The sequence below is a fragment of the Denticeps clupeoides genome, chromosome 12, assembly GCF_900700375.1.
Source record: "Denticeps clupeoides chromosome 12, fDenClu1.1, whole genome shotgun sequence".
Classification (NCBI taxonomy): domain Eukaryota; kingdom Metazoa; phylum Chordata; class Actinopteri; order Clupeiformes; family Denticipitidae; genus Denticeps; species Denticeps clupeoides.
The window spans coordinates 18564156-18574881 of NC_041718.1; the positions used below are offsets into that span (position 1 = coordinate 18564156).

Consider the following 10726-nt stretch of genomic DNA (forward strand, 5'->3'; position numbering starts at 1 on the left):
TGAGCGCGTGTGAACGGAGCCTCGGGCTACGCTACTGTTCGGGGGACGCCGGGAGAGAGGACACCTACGGCGGCGGCGCTCGGCCTTGCTGCATTGCATCACGGCGGTAAACACCGAGTGATAATTTGTGCGTGCGGTGAAGGGAGAGAGACGGGAGGCGGGGAGGTGGGAGGGAGAGAGGGAGGGAGGTGGGAGGCGGTCCGAGTGAGTACGAGACGCCTCTGTTCCTCGGCACAGTGTGAGAGAGAGAGAGAGACAGCAGTAGGAGCGGCAGAGAAAGACAGACAGAGCGAGAGAGAGAGAGAGAGAGAGAGGGAGGGAAGGATGCAGCCGAGTCTGCCAGCTGAATCACCAGCCTCCACCTCCACCGCGGCTACATCACTCTCCATCCGCCCATCCGGCGCTCCTGCGGCGTGGAGGAGTGCGTGGGGGACACTCTCATTCATCCCCCCCCCTTCGGTCTCACTCCTGTCCTCCCCGTACCCCCACGCCACCGGAGCCCACTCGCTCGTGTGTCACTCGTGGAGGAGAGGGATCATGGAAGAGGCACAGCAGGCACAGAAGAAGGGGACGGAGTGGAAGAACGAGGACCACCAGCTGCCACCCGTCCCTCTGACGGGAGACAGAAGACAGAAGAGTCCTGCTGTCTCTGCCGGGGACGTCTCTCTCTGGGGTCTGTCGGAGTTCGGGGGCTGGACGGCGGCCGAAAGGACTTCTGAGAAGCACTTTCTCGGTTGAAAAGAGACCCTCTCCCACCCCCTTTTCCAGGATCCGGTACGCCGGTGGACGGAACACCTGGCACGGTGCTGCTCCGCTCTCCTTTTCTTTCCTTTGTGTGTTCCCTTTCCTCCGGGGGGGTCGGGAGGGGGGGTGGAGATGGCGTTTGGTGACGGCCGCGCTCTGGTGACGGGGGGCCGCTCGGCGCCTGTGCGGTCCGGACATGCCTGACCGCCGGAGGCGCGGACCAGGAAGCACGAACCTGGGCCGGAGGGAGGAGGGGCAGCCGCCCGCCGAGCCGGCACGCCACATTCTCGGCGCTCAGCGGCCGGGGGAGGAACCCAGAGTTCTGCCATGGCCCTCAGCCGGCGCCACAGATAACTCTCACATTCACACACCGCCGGGAGGACTTTCAGGTACACACACACACACACACACACACACACACACACACACACACACAGAGGTCTGCATTTGTCCTCTTTTCTTTTCTCGGCTCACAGCAGTGTTCTAAATTTCGAGGAAAGGACTCCCATAGCTTCACACACACACACACACACACACACACACACAGATGTTTCTGTGTTGGTGAGGACCTGGTGTAATAAGTGTGTAAGTGCCTCTACCGTCACTGAACCCTCCAAATCCAAAACTGCCACCAAAATGTGTGGACGACTTTAATCCAGCCTTTCATCCCATCTACCCATCTACCCATCTACCCATCTTCCTCTCTTCCGTCCCTCTCTTCCCCCCCCCCCCCCCCGAAAGCAGCGCTCCGGTCCGTGTCCCGAACCGGGTCCGTCCACCCCGCGTCCTGTTCACGGTGAGCCGGGAGCGACCGCGGCAGGACGAGAGACGCAGGTGGGTGGACCACCGGACCCGTCCCGCCCCGCCCCTCCGTGGTGTCATGTGGTCACAGCTGTGATGGGCTCCTGTTCAATGTCTGCTCGTGACTGAGGTGTTCTGGCGCTTGGGCTGGTGCGGCGTCCGGTGATTCAAGGTGTTGATGCCATTAGTGTGTTCATTTCATCACAGTAATAACGTGGCTGCGTTTGCTGTTGAGTGATATTTGTGTTTTATGACTTTATGAGTGATATTTATGTTGTGATAATGTTTAAGTGTTTGTGTTGTCACCGTGTTTGGTCAGTTCTCTCTTTTCGGAGTCGTTCGAGTGTTCGTGCCGTGTTGGTAATGAGACTGTTGGGGTGTTTTAGTACATTTTGTCTCATCATGGTGTCTGCTGTTTGGCAGAGGTGTTTGTGTTGTATTGGGTTGTGTTTTTTTTACATTGCAGTGTTGGGTGGTGGGTGTGTACAGTATTTTATGTCTTTTTTTGTGTGTTCAGATGTAAGTGCAGAGGTGGCTTGAACCCTTGGCGTCCATTTAAGGGCGTCCTCAAGTTGAACTTCCACCATTTGCGCCATCTTTCTTCTCCGAAGTGGGTCCCACTGACCACCACACGAGGGTTAGCCGAGTTTTACCGGGACCAGTACAGGTGCACAGAACTGTCCAGCGTCCTCGAGTACTCTCACCCTCAGAAGAAGGCAAATGTACACTCACACACTGTGACGGATGTAGGCATTTCCCTTGAGCCAGGGTGAGGGGGACAGAAATAGATCTCGTTCTAAATCAGGACAAAGCAGCCATGCAGCTCCGGCGGCGGCGGTCCTCGATCCCCGACCGGCGGATCAGCACGGCTCTCATCCGCGCGGTGCCAGAACCAACGTGGCACGTGGGAATGCATTCGTAGTCATTGTTTCGAGCGGGATTTGCACGCAGGTTTCAAAATGGCGCAGCTATTGTTATTCATGACACGACAGTATCTTACGAACCACGTAACCACACAGAAACCGTCTACCCGGCTTTCCGGACCAGGAGCTGGTTTCGTTTTGTCACGTTTCCCCTTTTACGGAACGTTACGGAACATCCAGAAAGTGGAGGAACAGTTTATGGTAATGCCGAGCGCTGCCTACACCGCTAGGTGTTAAATATTAATTTGGAGCAGCAGGGCAGGATGGCAGTAAACGTGTTGGCACTAATGATGCTCAGACGTCGGCATCTGCGTTAAAGTGGAGCGGCGGAGATGTTAAAAGGCCGATAACGCGAGAAGAGCCGTTCTCGGCATTAAAAGGGCCGGATCTGCCGCCATTCGTCCCGACCGCAGGTCCCTGCAGACCAGCGGCTGCCGACATGAAAAGGAGCAAATCGCGGCGGCTGAACCTAATTTAACCAGATGAAGCTCGGTGTTCGGCACGGGCCCTGGCCCCGGGGCGCCGGCGCAGGTGCCGAGGCAGGATGTGCGGCCCACGCCCCGCCCGTGGGCCTAGAGGCTCGCGTGGGCGACGCCCACACCGGCAGAGCCTCGGCTGCTGGATGCTTTCATTAGAAATTCCTTTTTTTTTTTCATCCCGATTCATCCTTCCTCCCCCGTCCTCCGGTTCCTCTGGCCGCCTGAATTGTGTAACAGTTTTGTGGAGGCCGCGTCGAGCCGGGGGCCCGCGGTTAATAAGGGGAGCCAAGCAAAGCAGACTGGCACCTTCTCATCCGCGGTAAATAATTATCGCCTCCGATGACTGCTGATGGCTGGCCCGCGGTTCCGTGCTTTTTCCGCGGGGAAGCGGCGGCGGTGCGTTTGGGGTAAAGGCCCGCCCCCCCCCACACACACACACCCTCCCGCTTTCTGTCTCAATATCACCCTGACCCCTCAGTCGCCGGAACTACACAGGGTGACAAACTGTCCTCATTAAATAGAAATCCCCGGCATTCAGAATTCATCAGGGAGCCGATTAGCATAACATGTGACAAAAGACACTAATGAGGCAGCCGAGACGCAGGAGGACGCGCCCTTCACTTTACAAAAACCGCCACACTTCCTGTCTTCACACGTGTCGGTGTGGCTCGGAGGAATATTTAAAGGACTGAAGCCCCCCGAATCTCAAAGCAGCCGCTCCTCTTCGCTGTTTCGTTCAGTTTTACCATTTTTCAAGAAAAACATTCTTTCACTCTCAGACCCGGGGTCATGTGATCCGTTTTTTTTTTTTTTTTTTTTTTATGGCCAGATAATGAGCCAAGCTGATGAGCTCTGATGAGGCAGCACTTGGAATTTTGGGGATAATAACGTGCTGGTGGATCACCGGAAGGGTCCGGGAGAAAGGGCGACCACAGAAAAACGCGTCTTTGTGCAGGAGAGGAAACGCCAAGCGCTCAATTCATTAAACAGACGGAGAATTTTTTTTAAAGAGCTATAGTGCAAAAATAATCAGATAGAAACAGAAAGTGTCTAGCGACATGCAGATTCACGGCAGTGAGATGAACGAGACGCTGTCATCATGAAAAGAAGATCCACCTAAATTGGGGTCCTCCGACTCCCGGCCCTCAAGGTCCAGGCACGGCTGATTTTGCAGCGTTCCTCTACCTGCGAATCAGGGGCGAATCAGCAGCTACCTGGTCGATCTGGAAAAAAAAGGCCTTGATTCGTAGAAGTGTGTAGAAGCATACGCTTCGTATCGCAGCACCTGGGTGGCGATACGATAATATCATGTTATATCGCGAAACTGTACACATCGTGGCATTCTACAGGGCACTGAAAAGAGCAGAGCTGATGTACAAGACGCTGTGCACGATCCGGGTGGATCACATTACATGAATAATTCAGCCAAAACGACATAACTCAGAACTGGAAAAATGTGGATATTTGATGTCCCTGTATCAATACGATATCGGCACGTAAAACATCGCGACATATTGCTGCGCCGATATTTTCTAGGTCCTGGCCCTGAACTCATTCTGTACTGCAGGTGCTAATGCATTTGTGATACTTGGATTTTAGCCTTCCGACCACAGAATGAGTTCGGCCGCGGTGAAAATGGTCATGAAAGAAACCAAACCAACGGAACACGACCAGATTTCAGAGTCTCCCATCACGAAGTAAACGATCCGCGTCGCGGAACAGGACGTCCCTCACAAACACAAGAAGTCCAGGCTCAATGGAGCCTTTGTCAGCAGGAGGCCCTCCCCCCCCCCGAACACGCTCATCCCCCGAAACACCTCGGCATTACAGGTATTACAGCCTGCGCAGTGGCAGGGGACGGAGGGGCGTGGCCGCCCCGGCGGTCTCCGCTTGCCTGGCGAGCCCCGCGGTTCCCCTGCCGACGAGGTTCGGCCAGGTTCGGTCTCCTCGCCATCGAAGGCGAACGGAGAGGCGTGACAGGTGAGCGTCTCAAGTCCAAGCGGCCTACGGTCTGGGGGACGGGCGGCCTCCTGTCTGTTTAAAGCCCATCGATCAGATGTCCCGAGCGCGCCGGACCAGGCGGAGGAGAGGCGAATTGGAGCGGCGCGGCGAGCCTTATCAGCAGGCGTCACGCACCCACCAGGGCCGGATTAGCGCCGGGGTCTGAACAACGGGCCGGCACGTACTCCCGTTATTATTGTTGACCATCGGCATTAGCGCTTCGGGCCGAACTGTGCCCGGAGTGGAGGAACGTGGCTTATCTGCCGTTCGGAAAAAAAAAAAAAACGGATAAATAAGATTCACCGTCTGTCGCCGCAGAGATCTTGATAAAACCACAAATCAGCTTTGCCCCCCATCGGCATCCTTGCCGTCGGGTTTTAAATCTCCGGGCTTTTTTAACCGCCGCGGAAAGAAGTCAGAGAGGGGCTGGGATTAGGCGGCCGTGTTCGCGGTGCGCCGCCTCGGTCCCTCGACAAAGCCCCCTTTGATTAGCGCCGTACCTTTCAGCTCCATTGTTGGCCGCGAGACTGAGGGGTTCTTTTCAGGGTCGTCCGTAAAGCTTTTTTGGGGCGGCTTTGACGGAGACGTTCACATTACAACCGTCGCGCTGGGGAAAGAGGAGCTCCTATTGTGATCGTTTCCCTCCTCCTTCGGCACACGGAAAAACCGCTTCTTCCTCCGGAGAGTGAAAAGGCGATTCGTTTTTTTTTTAAAGATGGTCGTTTTCAGAGTTCAGGCATCAGGACGGTTGTTCTGAGATTTAGTTTTTTTTTTTTTGGTTTTTCCTTCCAGATCACTGCTTGACGCTGTCTGCACTGCTGTGTTTTATGGCTTTCTATTCCTATGCGATTCGTTTGGGCCATCACATAGGGTTCAAAGCCATTGGGTACAGAGTGGACAATCACCTGGACAGCTGAGCGAAAAGGGGGATCGTGTCACATGTCAGATGGGTCTCGCGCCCACGCACTCACAGACCAGGAAAGGGGCAGGGCCCACGGGATTCAAATCCATCGACGACCTCTGAACACCGCAGGGCAATAACTGGAAATCCATACCCGGCACACCTGCATTAAATGAAATCCGGCGTAAAATCCGAGCCCCAAGTCCATGACAACGCCCCCCGGAGACTGGCCGGGGACGGGGGGGGCGATGGGCCTGACCAATTTGAAATGCATTTCATGGTCCATGCACACACTCACGCTTCTCATTTCACACAGAGTGTGTGAGTTTCACGCCTCAGAACCCTGCTGGTTCCGAAGCGCTGTAGACCTGCAGAAGCTAAGAATCTTAGCAATATTTCAGAAAATTGAAATATCTAAAAAAAAAAAAAAAGCATTTTCATTTAAGGTGACTTGACCCGTGTCACATTATAAGAAGGCGAGTTTCGAAGTTTCGAAGTTTCGTCGCCATGTGCAGTGGAAAACTCAGCAAATCGTCCACTCTCAGCACCGCAGGGGGAAACCCACCTTGCGCGGCGGGCGTGGCACCCCCCCGTGGCTCAGTGCCGGCTCGGCATGTGTCTGTAATGGGGCCCGCTGCGTTCGTCGGCTCCACTTCGCAGGCAGCGCCGCCTTCAGGCTGGAGGGGCGGCGGCCAGTGACGAATGTCCCTCCTCGGCCAGGAAAGCTTCCACAGAGCTCTGAATCTAGAATCTTTAACTTTATGAACAAATTGCTGTTAGACACATAATAGTATTATATTGTAGTATTACTATTTCCATGAATGTAGTTAAAGACAAGGTCTACATCCATAGTCCTTCTGCACCCAACGTCTCATTTATTTATTAAATGTCAAACGGCTCTGTCTAGAGGTGCTTCCTGATATGACACCAAATGGCTCACAGCAATACACAGAACTTCACAAATCTTCATAAATGTGGATTTAAAGCCGAGATTCCTTGACTTTGTGAAGAACGTGTGACGTATTGGAACCCAGCGGACGGTGTATTCACTCTCAGCTGCTCAGCTAATGATTTTTAATTTAATTCCGACTGGCGGTTGTGGGGCCAGGGATTTAATGAAGCGTTCAGATTTCTGTGGGGTTGGCCGATGTCTGCAACACTGCAGCATGTGTAATGTGGCGAGGGCGAGGACCGTCAGAGTGCGCTGCTCGCACGTTGTTATTTGTGATGTAGTGTCCTGCGTGAGTGGACATCTGCGTGGGTGTTTTGAACCCTTTACAAGTGCCATTTGCTTATTGTTATAAAGAAAAATCATCATAACAGCCCAAATTTGCCTGAACATAAGAGTGAAAATTACCAACATCCTGGCGAATAAATCTATTCATGATTTTATAAATCCATAGATATTTAAACATATTTACGCACAATTTGTGCATAAATGATTTGTCTTCAGTAGTTCATTTCATCATGTGTTTGTGCTGACCAGAGCTCTTTTACTTTCCTTTATTCTATAAACTCCGGTCATGTGAGGTGAGGGTATAAGTGATTCGTACACGGTTTAATTATTCACTTTCCCATCAGTTTACATAATTATGGGGCCTAAATTCCATCCTGAATAAGTCTTGCCTTTTACATCATTACTCTTTCAAATATTAAAAAGGAGGTTGTACCAATCTGTCAAAATATACAGCACTAATCCCCCAACAGGAGGAGGTTTTGGGGCATTATGTACGTGTTTCATTTCTCCGGCGTATCCGTGGCGGCTGTGAGGCTGTGATAGGCCGCGATTTGGTCCCCCGTGGCGCAGAGCAGCGGGGCTCAGCTCGTAATCTCACCTCCACACGGCCGGCGCCGCTGAGCCTCCGGGAAGCCCGACTTCTGGTTTTGTTGCAGCCCTCCGGAACGCCGGGACCCAGCCGAACTCCTCGCCACTGACGGGTTCCTTTTCATGTCTCCCGTCTGCAGGTGCGCCATGCCGCAGTTCACCTTCGCCTGCTTCTGTGGCCTCCACGGCCTCTGCCAGTCCAAGGAGAAGAAGAAGAGGACGGAGCAGGAGGAAATGGAGAATCGGGGGGACCAGGAAACTGTGGTCTGATGAAGCTGGGAACGTGCCTGCTCCATTGCTCAGAGGGTCTGCCCTGATCCTAGATCAGGATAGGCCTCTGGTTGGTAGTACCACAGGGTGGTAGTAGCCTAGTGGGTAACACACTCGCCTATGAACCAGAAGACCCAGGTTCAAACCCCACCTACTACCATCGTGTCCCTGAGCAAGACGCTTAACCCTGAGTGTCTCCAGGGGGGGGACTGTCCCTGTCACTACTGATTATAAGTCACTCTGGATAAGGGCGTCTGGTAAAATGTAAATGGTTCATCATCTTCTGTGTACAAAACGTTTTTTTTAGCTGAAAAGCTGAATTCAGTGTGAACCTTTAATTATTTCTTCATGACTTGATGTCTTTTATATATATATATATATATATATATATACACACACACACACACACACACACACACACACACACTCATATATACACACATATATAAATACACACTTTCTGAAACCAGAAGCAGGATAGTTTCTGACTCCAGGGGGGTCCATGCCGGCTACCCAGACACACGGTTTTGGGGAAACGAGGTGAGCCAGACATCTCCATCAAACTGTGACAGGAACAGAAGGGAAGTCAGGTGAAAGCCGCCAAAATCTGAAGTGTTATTATGAAGTGACAGATGGCCGCCGTCGGCCCTCGCCGCGGTGGCATTTGCACGGGTCCCGGTGCATCTCCTCTGGGGTCTTAATTACCTCTTAAGCAATCAACAAACAGTCAGGGCCAGGAGGGTCCCCCCAACGTGTGAGCTCAGGCGTCGGTCCCGACGAGGAGCCCGGCCGCGTGACCCCTGCCCTTTTCACATTTCGCCGCTAGTCCGGCCGCCAAATGAACACCGGCGTGATGTTTCCGCCCAGAATGGTGGCGACAGTAATTAAGCTGCTGGAGAGGTTTGGCGCTCTGTGACCGGCACCGTGGTCCAGCGGTGTGGGGGCCGCTGCCGACGTGCACGACCCCCGAGGATGAACGATTCCCAGCACTCCTCGGCTAAACTGTTTTTAAGTGGTTATTTATGCGCCGGGCGGCACAGGCAGAGCCATTCTGCATCTCAAATCATCCGAAAACCCCAAAAGAAATAAATCACGTTTGTCCGTTTTTTTTCCCCTTCATTTTCACGTCCCCTCGGTCAGATTAATGAAACGAACTCGACAGCCTCCTTCAGAGCCGCCGGTGAAGAATGGCGGGCCTTTCATGTCCAATACGGCAGACTTTAATAAAGAGGAGGTGGGGGATTCTGTCTCGTTTATTTCCTGACTCACTAATTGCCCGTTTCTGCCCGGCACGGATAATACAGCAGAGTCCGGTGGATATTTGTTCAACTTAAATATCGCACTTTCCTACGTGAAATTTAACGGACTGGCTTTACGATGGATGAAATGAAACAGATCGTGAGAATGGATGTCCGAGCTTTAATACTCATTTCAAGTGAATCGTAAGAGATTTGCCTAAATGCATTTCTTTCCGTGTTACGTGGTAAATGAACAAAACGCTTCACTGTGCCTAATGAACGGCTCATGGACTGACAGGTGCATCGATCATTTCTGTGTTTCTGCATCCACTTTGGTTTTCACCACGATAAACCTGCATTGTTTCTGTGTTTTCCTCGTTTGGGGCTTCAGGGGATTCATTCTTACCGCAACTTGCACAACGGGCATAAATTATGTTTCGTTTATAATTACCATTCGTACGCAGAGACCCTGGCTCCCCAGGTACCGGGGGAGTGTAACAAGATGGCAGGTGTCTCATCTGCTGCCGGTATTCGTACAAACGTCCACATCGGTGTTGGACGCTGATGGGAACAGACAGGAACATGGCCCGGTTCAGATCGTTACTGCAACGCTCTCCTGTGATGGCGAGAACCTGAATAAAAATGATTTCCCAGCAATTCTGACTAAAGTGAGTGTGGATCATTTCTATCACAAGAGACAAATCGGATCTGGCAACGCAGGGGGAAAATAGATTTATTCATCTGAACGCTGCATTTGACTGGTCTGGGATATTTTACCACATGCATGCACCACATGAGATAAAACGATATAGATCACATGACGAAATAAAATCATATGTCGTTTTAGATTACACTTGTTCACACTTTTCCTGGTATTGTAACACGCTTTAGGTTTCCTCTAAAATTAAATAACACAAAAACATGTTTTTTAATGGATGAGCCAACTGGAAACTTACAATCAATAAAGTTGTGGTCATTATAATAAAACAACTGTTAATATTACATAATATTATATATAAATAATATTATAATAAAACAGCTATTAATTCATTCAAAAGTTTGGCTGAACCTACTCTGTGGCAGTTGAGATTTTGGAGAATAGCCGGAGAAAGTAAAGTATGTTTGATGATTCGCTCTTTTTACCTTCACGAGCGCTTAGTTCAGATTTGTCCTCATCAAAATCAGCTTCATGAGATGAGACGCTGCCACAAATGTTCTAACTCACGTGCGTTTTGAACTATGGAAATGTAAAAAATACAAGACCCATAAATCAGTGGGTGCATCCAAACTTTGACTTGCAGTGTACATATTCACAACGTACGTGACAATACAAAACGAACCTTCCTGTATTTGTGCATCAGACGTGAATTACAAGACGAATGACAGGGTCCGTTTCCAACTCATTTCATACAGTCATGACCGAGAAAAACGCCGGAATATTGGAGCAAATTTGCTCGAGAAGAGTGAATTCGGCCTGAGGCTCTCCTGGCTGCTCGGCGGGACCCACTTTCTGCAGACGAGCAGCAGCCCAATGATTGGCGGCA

The 10726-nt window shown here is 51.6% G+C and overlaps 1 long non-coding RNA gene across 1 annotated transcript; it reads left to right on the top strand.

Moving 5' to 3' along the window:
• The first annotated feature begins 248 nt into the window (after positions 1–248).
• Positions 249–9839, top strand: LOC114800926 (uncharacterized). Its single transcript, XR_003751448.1, has 3 exons — positions 249–1133; positions 1489–1578; positions 7815–9839. It is a non-coding gene; the product is annotated as an uncharacterized LOC114800926 (long non-coding RNA).
• The last annotated feature ends 887 nt before the right edge of the window (positions 9840–10726 follow it).